Raw genomic sequence first — 11,973 nt, forward strand, 5'->3', positions numbered from 1 at the left:
TTCAATCCATTTTGCATGGCGCCGATTAAGCTTACCTTGGCTTTTCAAATATCTCAAGGATTCATGATCAGTCTTAACCACAAACTCTCTTGGCCACAAATAATGTTGCCATGTAGCTAAAGCCCTTACCAAAGCATATAGCTCTTTGTCATAAGTTGAGTAGTTCAGTGTAGTTCCACTCAGCTTTTCACTAAAGTATGCAATGGGCTTCGAGTCTTGCATCAAAACAGCACCTATTCCTTTTCCAGAGGCATCACATTCAACCTCAAAAGATTTAGAAAAATCGGGTAATTGCAAAAGAGGAGCAGAACACAATTTTTCTTTCAACAAGTTAAAAGCATCATCTTGTTCTTTTCCCCATGAAAAACCCTTATCTTTCTTAACAACTTCAGTTAAAGGAGCAGCAATGGTGCTAAAGTCTCACACTGTTAGGTTTAGGCCACTCTTTAATTGCCTTGATTTTCTCTTCATCAACTTCAACTCCCTTAGAACTAACCACAAAACCCAAGAACACCACACGATCCACACAAAAAGTACACTTTTTAAGATTAGCAAACAAGTGTTGCTTTCTGAGAACTTCAAAAACTTGTTTTAAGTGTTCCACATGCTCATCTAGATTTTTAGAATAAATCAAGATATCATCAAAATAAAGTACCACAAATTTCCCATGAAAATCCTTAAAAATATGATTCATCAATCTCACGAAAGTGCTGGGTCATTAGTCAAGCCAAAAGGCATAACTAACCACTCATAAAGCCCATATTTGGTCTAAAAAGCAGTTTTCCATTCATCTCCAGGATTCATTCGAATCTGATGGTAACCACTTTTTTTAGATCAATTTTAGAAAAGATTTTGGATCCATGCAATTGATCCAGCATGTCATCAAGACGAGGAATAGGATGGCGATACTTTACCGTTATCTTGTTGATTGCTCTACAATCCACGCACATCCTCCAAGTTCCATCCCTTTTGGGTATTAATAGGACGGGAACAGAGCAAGGGCTCATGCTTTCTCTCACAAAACCTTTCTCAAGCAACTCCTCAACTTGCCTTTGAAGCTCTTTTGTCTCTTCTGGATTACTCCTATAAGCAGGCCTATTTGGAATTTGTGCTCTAGGCACAAAGTCAATTTGGTGCTCAATGCCACGCAAAGGTGGTAGACCTTTAGGGATATCCTCAAGAAAGATATCATCAAATCCTGCAAAAGAGAAGAAACACTACTTGGCAAAGAAGAAGTTAGTGATTCAGAATTAATCAAAACTTCTTTATATGTAAGTATAATGGGCAACCCCTCTTTCCTTGCATTCAAACACTCTTTGGCTTTTATGTACAAACTCTCCTTTTTCTTTTTCTCTGCCTCTTTCTGCTCACCAAAACTTTCCTTTTTATCATCAAACCCTCTTTTACCATTTTGCCCAAGTTGCTGCCCCCTCTCTCTCTCTCTAGGCCATCTCTCTTTTTTTCTACCTCTTGGCCTAGTTTCTTTTCTTTTCCCATTATTTCTCTCAATCTCTTTTGATCCTCAAACACTTGAGAAGGACTTAAAGGTGCAAGAGTATACTTCTTGCCATTAAGCTCAAGAGAATATCTATTCTTTCTTCCATCATGAAAAACATTCCTATCATATTGCCACGGACGACCTAACAAGATGTGACAAGCTTGCATAGGAACCACATCACAAAGAACATCATCCACATACCTACCAACATTGAAGGAAATCATGCATTGTTTGTTGACTTTCAGTTCACCACTATCATTCAACCATTGGAGTCTATAGGGTGTTTCATGCATGCAAGTTCTAATATGTTCACCAAGTGTGAACTCACCACATTAGCACAACTACCACTATCAATAATCATAGAACAAGTTTTCCCCTTTATTCCACACCTAGTATGAAATATATTTTCTCTTTGTTCTTCACTACAGATTCCTAAATTAATAGTCATAATCCTCCTAACTACCCCAACCAAACCATCATTGAAAGGTAACTCTACATCATCTTCACTCACACCTTCCTCTTCTTCCTCTTCCTCACTTTTTTCTCTCATATTCTCCATCTATAGTCCTCCTAATTACCCCAACCAAACCATCATTAGGAAGTTCTACATCATCTTCACTTACTCCTCTCTCTTCTTCCTCACTTTTTTCACTCTCATATCCTCCATCTTCTCTCAACAGAATATTTCTTCTATTTGGACATTCATGCATCATATGGCCTCTTCCATGACATTTATGACATTGAATGGAACTAGAAGGTTTAGAGGATCTAGAATTGAAAGCTTTACTTCCTTCTTTCTCATCAACTTTACCTTTCCCCTTGTCTTCTTGAGGTCTAGAAATCACTTCTTGTTTTGGCCATGGCTTCTTGGAATTGGTGTTTGGCCGACTTCTCCATGAGCTAGCTTGCTGCCTTCTTTTATTTTGCTTTTCTATTTTTACAGCCAAATCTACTAATTCATCTATAGTTACATATACAACGTTGTATGTCTACTACATCAGCTATTTCTCTATTTAAACCATTAAGAAATCTAGCCATAGTGGCCTCTTCTTCCGTACAATTAGCTTGGATCATAGCCATATCCATAGCTTTAAAGTATTCATCAACAGTCATGGTTCCCTGCTTCAAGGTTTGAAGACGCAGTTGTAGGTCTCTTTGAAAGTGGGAAGGCACAAACCTCTTCCTCATGACTCTTCTCATCTCGGTCCAAGTAGCAATGGGTGGTTCTCCATCTTGTTGTTTGTCTCTTGTAAGCTTTTTCCACCAAATAGAAGCATAATCAGAAAATTCAACAACAGCAAGCTTAACCTTCTTACCTTCAGAGTAGTGGTGACAGTCAAAGATGGCTTCAACTTTCCGCTCCCAGTCTGGGTCTCTTGTGCCCTTGAAAGATGGCATCTTCATTTTTATGCTGCTAATATTATCATCTTCTACTCTACCTCGTTGTCCCCTCCTATCTCTTCCCACCCTATCTAGATTTACATCAAGATCATCAACAAAATCATCTATAGGGTTTTCTTGATTTACAATGGGGGCATGGGGTACATTTCTTCTATTAAGAGGCCTAGGATTATTTCGAGGTTGTACATCAGGTTGATTTCCCCTCCTAAGTGCAGCTATTGTCTCATTTTGTTCGGCAATAGTATCCCTTATCTCTTGGAATTGCAAGTTTCATCTCTCGAATTGTTGATGCATAGCTTGTAGAGTGAAATCATTTCTTGCTCGGATTTCGGCTTTTTGGAGAGCCCTCTGTTCATTATCACTAGCACCTGTATGAGACATCTTTTTAAAATAATAATAATAATAATATCACTCAAACTTTGGCTCTTTCCCTCAATTGTTCTCACCCACTCTTTCCTTTTTCCCCTCAATTAACCTTTGGAAAATACCTTGTAGATTTATAATTAAACCCAACTCGTATCAAAGCCCTTAGTAGTAAAACAACGAAATTTGGGGCACTAAAGAAAGTGAAGAACCAATCCTAGAAAGAGTAGGATTTAGTTGAAACAAACCTCTTCTTTTTTTTTTTGAACAAAGAAAAGGATTCTTTTTTTTTTTGAACAAGATCAAAGTATTAGGATCCCCTCTTCTTGTTTCCTTCCTTAATTTTGGAAACAAACACAAATAAAAATCTGATTTCTTGAAGAGCAAATATGTTTTTCCTTTTTTTTTTTTCGTTTTTGTTTTTTTTTTTTTGCTCCTTTGTTCAAGAAATCCCCAAGATTTATCAAGAACGGAATCTTGATACAACCGCTCTGATACCACTTGATAACACAAAGGTTGGGAGATCCAAGAACATGAAGAAAATAAGTTGATGAAATGCGAAAGTAGTAAAGAAATGCAAGCGGAGCAAGAAAAATAAACTAGATATGTCGAAATTCGAGGAAAGGTCCAAGAACCCCGAGATTATATTAATCTAGACTTTGACAAGATCCTAATGACAACAAGTTGGTTATGAAACCAATTGCCTTCACTAGAGATAAGCTAACCAAGAACTAGATTCGGATCTTGACTTCTAGTTTGAATAACTTACGACAACAACTAGTAAAAGAAACTAGTCGCCTTCGAAGAATATCAAAAAAAACCAAGATATCACAAGAAAGAGAATTATCTTACTACCTTAAGCTATGAACTAGTTAGGGTTGCAAGATAAATATCTTCAAAATAAAGTTCACAAAGGTTCAAAAGAACTCACAATAATAATATTAATCTTCAATGATCTTCTACAATGGAAGACAAGCACCCCTTTATATAGTAGTAAAGAAGGAGCTCAAAATAGTTGTAAGACTTGGCCCAAAGATCCTCCTTGTGCTGGAGCTCTTCTTCTATTATAAGACACTTTTTAATTGCCAATTGAAGCCCATTAAGCTTGTCTTGAAATTTCTTTGTTTGAGACCTTGTCATGGGCCTTCTTGGAGCTTCCAGAGCTTCATCCTTCTCCTTTAATGATGTTGAGCTGCCATGAATGCTATCACATCCCATCATATCATCTCGGCCTTTGGGTAAATCATCAATGTATACCAGCTGATTTGGTGGTGGTGCGTATATAACGCCGTAACCTTTTCCCATATCCCATATACATAACGCGTATATAACCCTATCTGGTCATGGGTATTAGTAAATGAGTGCAATGCATGAGAAGTACGTAATAAAATCTTTCGGAGTGTCGTAAGACCATAAGCCTTTGATTAATATCATGAAGTAAACTTTTTCAACTTACGTATTTTTCTGAGACCCATGAACATATGATAGAATAATATGACACATGAGGAATCAAGAACATAAGCATCTCTAATATTTCTATGAATAGAAATTGTGCATTTGCTCGTTTCGTTGTGTCGTATGGGTCGTGCAAGAAGAAATAAGGGCCCTTAAACTGTGTCGATTCCTTTGAGAGAGATTACACATTAACTTGAATTGTTGAAGGTTTGCTTACATGACTTTCGTTTGTAACACACAATATTTACGTTTGAATCCTCATCGGATGCATATGAGAATGTGTTTGATTTAAGTTGCTTACTCTTATGTTTAGAGACATGTTTTATACATGGATTGTGCAGCCACCACATAATCCATAATGATTTTATTCTTGCCACCTATCTTTCAATACAGGGGCTGCCACGTTTTTGGCCTTTTACGCCTGCATGCCTACGACCACGCTGGGCGGATTGTGATGATATGCCGGTGACCATGCCAGGAAAATTTTGATATTGTGCATGTGACCACGCTCTACGAATCCAGACATTGATATTATTGCATGTGAGTTGTCTATGCAACACGTGAGTTGTCTGTGCGGTATATATTATTAGCACGTGAGTGGTCCGAACGGATCCAGATATTGTTATTATACCACGTGAGTTGTCCATGCAACATGTGAGTTGTTTGTGCGGTATATATTATTAGCACGCGAGTGGTCTGTGCGGATCCAGATATTGAAATTATAGCAAGTGAGTTGTCCGTGTGGTTAATATTATTGGCACGTGAGTAACTTGCGCAGCACGGAGTTGACTGTGCGGATCCAGATACTGATCTTATAGCATGTGAGCTGTCCGTGCGTTTAATATTATTAGACGTGAGTTGTCCGTGCATCACGTGAGATATCCATGCGGATTCAAATGTCGATATTATAGCACAGTTGTCTGTACGGTTGATATTATTAGCACGAGTTGTCCATGCAACATGGGAGTTGTCCGTGCAGCGTGTGGATACAGACTCATTCCCCTAGGGTTACCCACATGTTTCTCTCTTGATGGTGTACACGCGGATTATGAGTAATCGATGGTTTTCTAGTTAATGTGAGTTGCGTTGTGCGTCGCGACACACTGATATTTGGTATAGCATTTTATCTTTACTTGCAATTCCTTGACTGTTTACCTGATTTACTTGCATATCTTCTTTATATGCTAGATTGTTGACTGAGCAGAACACTTTAAAACCAAGAGTTGTGAGCATCAAAATGGTTTCACCTGAGATTTTCTGATTTGATATATCTACTATGTACTTGTTGAAATTTTGAACTGCACAAGTAACGTCAGAGTCATCAAAAGTTCTTGCTCCTTTTATCTCGCCGAGGTTAGTTAGGAAACTAATTGAGTACATGGGGTTGGTTGTACTCGTATTACACTTCTGCACCTTATGTGAAGATCTTGGTGTGATGTTGCTCCGTATGGCAGGTGTATTGAAGATGTACCTATGTTCCAATCATGGCTATCTCATGTGAAGATGTACCTATGTTCCAATCATGGCTATCTCATGTGAAGATGTACCTATGTTCCAATCATGGCTATCTCATGTAAATTTAATTAATTTTGGCCAAGATAATTTCACGCCCCAAACCTGAAGATGCCGTTTATGCTTGCGAACGGAGTTTCAGGCATTGAAGGACAGATTAACTTCAGCACTAGTTCCAACGCTCCCAGAAGGGAGCAACGGTTTTGTTATCTATTGTGACGCTTCGGGCGTTGGATTGGGTTGTATTCTGATGCTGCATGAACCTTATGCTTCTAAACAACTAGGAAAGCACGAGAAGAATTACCAAACCCAGGATTTAGAATTAGCCGCAGTGATTCATGCACTAAAGATGTGGAGGTACTATCTGTATGGCATTCATGTTGCTATCTTTATGGATCATAAGAAGAGCCTATCTTCAAGCAAAAGGAATTGAATTTACATCAAAGGAGGTGGTTGGAGCTACTTAAAGATTATGACGTTGATATTTTGTACCATCCGGGGAATGCGAACGTGGTAGCCGACGCCCTCAGTCGTAGATATATGGGTAGCCTGTCATATTTACAGACAGGAAAGAGGGGAATATCCCATGAGAGTCATCAGATAGCTAGTCTTGGAGTTCGGTTACGAGGATCCTCCATTAGTTCATTATAAGGACACCACCCTAAGAAGGAGAAGACACAACCCCTTAGAAGTAGAACACACCATTTGAGATTACAGAAGATGGGGTCCTTATATATCGAGGACGATTATGTGTCCCAAATGTTGCAGGGCTGCGTCGGCACGTTATGGGAGAAACTCATTATTCTCGTTATTCTATCCATCCATGAGCAACAAACATGTATCATAATATCAGGGACTATATTGGTGGGACGGAATGAAAAAGGATATAACGGATTTTGTTGCTCAGTCCCTAACTGTCAGCTGGTTAAGATTGAGCATCAAAAACCCGATGGATTGTTGTGGGCTATGGAGATTCTGACTTGGAAATGGGAAGTAATAAATGTGCATTTCATCGTAGGCTTACCTTGTACCTAGTGTAAGTTCGATTCTATATGGTTTATTGTTGATAGGCTTACATAATCAGCCTATTTTCTGCCCGTTAGGACTACATATTCCACAGAGGATTATGCAACGCTTTAATTACGGAGATAGTACGACTACATGGTGTCCCTATATATATGATCTCAGATAGAGGAGCTCAATTTACATCTAACTTCTGGAGGTCCTTGCAAAAAGGATTGGGGACTTGGGTATCTTAGTACAACATTTCATCTCCAGACAGACGGACAAGCTGAGCGTACTATTCTGACACTTGAGGATTTGTTACTACTCCAGTATTCTGATGGCTCCATATGAAGCTCTTTACGGACGGAAGCGCAGGTCGCCTTTAGGGTGGTTCGATGATGGGGAAAATTAAGCTTATATAAGAAAGGCTATGAGCAGCTCAAAGGCGTCAGAAGCCTTATGCGGATAATCGACGGCGAGGTAGACTTGCCTTCGGACATGGAGCCTATACATCCAGTCTTTCACGTCTCATTGCTCCGAAATTGTATTGGAGATCCTTCCAAAATCGTATCAGTTGACAACGTTCAGGTCACAGAGTATGGTCCTCAGTTATTGCTCCTCTAGAGAAGGGTCCATCACAACCCTAAGGTATGGATTCCTGTGTTAGTTATTGTCATTGGTCGTGTGAGTCCATTGTTGATGTGTGGCGTTGTATTATTGAGTTTCTACAGGAAGAGGTGGTAGTAGTAATGTTACAAAGGTGACTCTACCAAAGTTTATATAGTTCCGAGGAAGAATGTTTCTAAGGGGGGAAAGATGTTACATCTTCAGTTAATCGACACACTTGGGCTAAGATTATCTTCAGGTTATACGCATTTATGTAAGTGACGTGAAGGAGAAAGGGTAAAAGAATCTAAGAAAATGAGCTTCGTTGAAGGTTGTCGATTTGGGATAAAAAGATGATCTGACCTACAATACTCGGCATTTATTGACTAATGTCATACAAGGTACCCCACAACCTTGATAGTAGGATACGTAAAGTGTATGAAAAGTGAGTAATATTTAAATAAGTCAGTAGTGGTAATTGGTTGACTATTGGTTAATGGGGGTAGTTAAATAACTCATTGGTGGGTAGACTTTTGGATAAAGCCTAAGAGGACAAAAGTCTTGCAAGATGTCATATTTTGGAAGATTAAGAGGTGTGTGACCATTTTGCTTCATTTGGTTTCTTAGATTTTCAAGAGATTCAAGTATATTGTTCTTTTTATTAAGAACTCACGTTAGAGCATATTGAAGAAATCATAACATTTTTGTACCCCAATACCAAATAAACACATAATGGAGCACTTGGTAGGCATTGGATTTATGTTACTGTTGTTAGCTTTTGCAATTATAAGGGAATACGGTGCAATTTTTCTAATGAAATCGGTTCAGGTACAGGCTATCCCGTCTTTATTTTGGCATGATCTACATATGATACAAACGATACGAGTAAATGCACAACTTCCATAAATGATTCTATTCATAGAAGTATTATAACTGCCTTTGTTCTTGAATTCCCATGTCTTATTATTCTATCATATGTTCATGGGCCTCAGAAAATACGTAAGTTGATAAGGTTTATATCATGATATAGGTATAATGGTCTGATGACATTTCGAGAGATTTTATTAACGTACTTATCATACATGTACATTGACCCATGACCAGACGTCGTCATTTTCGCGTATATAATAACGTCATCAAGCCTCTGAGGCCATCCCATCATCCCGGCCACTGTGGACAAAATCATCAACACAGCTGATCAGGTGGTGCGTATATACGCCGTAACCTTTTCCCATATCCCATATACATATACGCGTATATAACGCCATCTGGTCATGAGAAGTACATCAATAAAATCTTCCGGAGTGTCATAAGACCATTATGCCTCTCACAATATAATCCAATATGAGTTTCTCCGATTATCTTGCAAATCGTATTTAGCGGCAAGCTCGTATTTACGCAAAACAAGATATGAGTTGAATCCAAGTCTTATTCCATAAATTTGTTTACAACCTTCAGAACATCATACTTATATGTTCACAAAATGCCTTCCAAGAACAGCCCCGTACGCTAGCACCTTAATTATGTCAATCACTTGTTTTACATCTTTTCTTCTTCAATCTACTTAATTAACACCTATAAAAGCTTAACAACATCAGCCACAACATTATAAAATTGTGTCTCACATTTCCAGCAACCACAAACCATATATTTAGCCACAAATGTATAAATCTAAGTCCTTTAATGCTTCCTCATACGTAATCACTACGGCTCACGTTGCATCAAGGAACATCTGGAATAATTTCCATAAGCGCATTTCATGAGGCTGCACCCCACCCACCCCCCCACCCCCACCCCAACCCCTATTTTTTATCAAATCATTACTCAATAGGCCCAAACGTCATCCCTTATTATCACTACTACATCCTCATTATAACCAGGGCAACATTCCATCTCTTCAAAATACTAGTAGTCTTAGATTCGTTTGAGCTCATTCAGGCTATACTAAGCTCTTTATAACTTAGAGAAACTATCATATTTTAGCTTGCGATCTACACATATGCATTTACACTACTTGCAACCATCCTTCAACTTGCTTGCACCATAGATTTCCTTATGTTATTTTGGAACATCAAGTAGGACATCACATCGTCTCAAACTTTTCTTTGATCTCTTGACTAGATCTCTCGTTACCTAGATACCATAGGCTGGAAGATATGCTACTGACGATGCCGCTCTTATTCCTGGATACTGTGTCCTCACGCTTCAAGCCTTTTATCCGAAGTATGGACTATTCACAACCTTCTGCATTTGAGTATTTCATACGTTTTTCACCTTTACAAGCTACCTAAAAATCTAGCATCGTATCTTCTACTTCTTTCATGACCTCCCTTCCACGTAGGTGTAATTCACGTCCATAACTTGAATCTCTATTATAATACTCGCGCCTCTAGCGCTTACATAATCCGGTGGGAGCTTTAAACTGACTTCTTATGAGGCCGGTTTCTTCTAACTGGCTTTATCGTAGAGCCGTTATAGAATACGGATGTTGTGCTTTATCTCTTGTACCTCTGATATTAAGAGTGACGTTCTCCATCACGATTCCTCTTCCTTTTGATCAGCCTTCATGTAGATTTAAGCTATCTTCCGATCTGGACGCTATGGAATATCCATGATACAATCTTTTAAAAATTCAATCCTTTATTCAATCCTTTGTCAGTGACCTTGGCTCAATTCTTTCTTTTAACTTATACCGGAATCTTCGGTGGTGTATGATTGTCAACATATATGTTGCATGGATAGTACTCCAAATCTTGACTGCATTCATAAAGTAACTCACTCTCGATCATCGATAATAATTCCTTTCGTTCCTTCTTAAATTTTCTTAAATGTAAGCAATTACTTTTCCTGGTGTTCTGGCACTTCTTGCATGAATATTTAGCTTATCTTAGTTCCCACGCATGCCAGAATTTTCGTGACACTCATATGATCTCGAATTCTACTATTGATTTTACTTCTCATTCATTAGCCACGGTAGGTGCCACTTTCTTATAGAGAGTATGTTACAACCCAAACCGATGTGCCGCAACGGGCACCCGGTGCCCCTACTCATCCGAGTACCATCGTAGCGTATCTTTCTCATTACATCAACATGGGGGGCAGTATGAGGTAACAAGAATAAAACATGAGAGAACACTTGACATTAAACAAACCAACCGGCGGGCATGAGACGCAGCGTCCTCAGGCAAAAAGGACGGAGAAACATGGAGAAAAGACTCAACATGTATGTCTAAATAACTGTGTGAATAATTTAATACTTATAATGTCATGCATATGCGTGTAAATGTCGGCATGGGTATATTGTGGGCTCTGAGGACATCCCTTCATACCATCACGGCCACTGTGGGCTAATCATCATCGTGTGACAATCCCTCTAACACACGCCAATCGGGACGAAACACATAACAGCGAGAACGAAATAGGTAAAAATATGTGTGAAATTCTTGAGAAAGATTGCACCGCACTCCCTTGAATCGCAAATCTTATCATCCCAATTTAAAACTGATGAACAATGATTCAAGTAAGAATGGGATGTTCTCTACAAGAAAGGAAATGAATCACTCGTAGCGTTCTTCTGCTTTCTTGATAACATTTTTTAACCAAATGAGATGATGTGCTTATCTTTACATGTTGCCACCTAACAAATTAAATTAAGAGTCACTAAACAGATGATATACTTCTGTCACGTTGGAGACTATCCAACCTTACTCAATTACATTAATTAATTAGTTAATCTCCACTAAATAAGGGGTATTATAGCTCGGACCGTAATTTATCTCAAATTAGCAAATTTCGACGAAACTCATTTTCTTCGATTCGCTTACCTTCTCACCTTCACGAATTGACTTATCACTTGTTTCAAATAGCATAATACGTATAATCTCCAAATAATTGAGTTGATGTCAATTATCTTACGATTGTTTTCAACTTACAATAATACAGGGTGTAGCATCGTCCTAATATAATACTGCGGACTGTAACATCGATGTAATACGACTGGTGTAACATCATCGTGATATAATACTGCGGGGTGTAACATCGTCTTAATACTGAGGTGTAGCATCATTCCCCCCTTTGGAACATTCGTCCTCGAATGTTGACTGATGCACTTATCATTCTCATAACCCTGGCTC

At 38.6% G+C, this 11,973-nt stretch overlaps 1 pseudogene; it reads right to left on the minus strand.

The window, feature by feature from the left end:
• Nucleotides 1–407: 407 nt before the first annotated feature.
• Nucleotides 408–2,902, minus strand: LOC109241472 (annotated as a pseudogene).
• Nucleotides 2,903–11,973: the final 9,071 nt, after the last annotated feature.

Source organism: Nicotiana attenuata, unplaced genomic scaffold, assembly GCF_001879085.1.
Source record: "Nicotiana attenuata strain UT unplaced genomic scaffold, NIATTr2, whole genome shotgun sequence".
NCBI lineage: Eukaryota > Viridiplantae > Streptophyta > Magnoliopsida > Solanales > Solanaceae > Nicotiana > Nicotiana attenuata.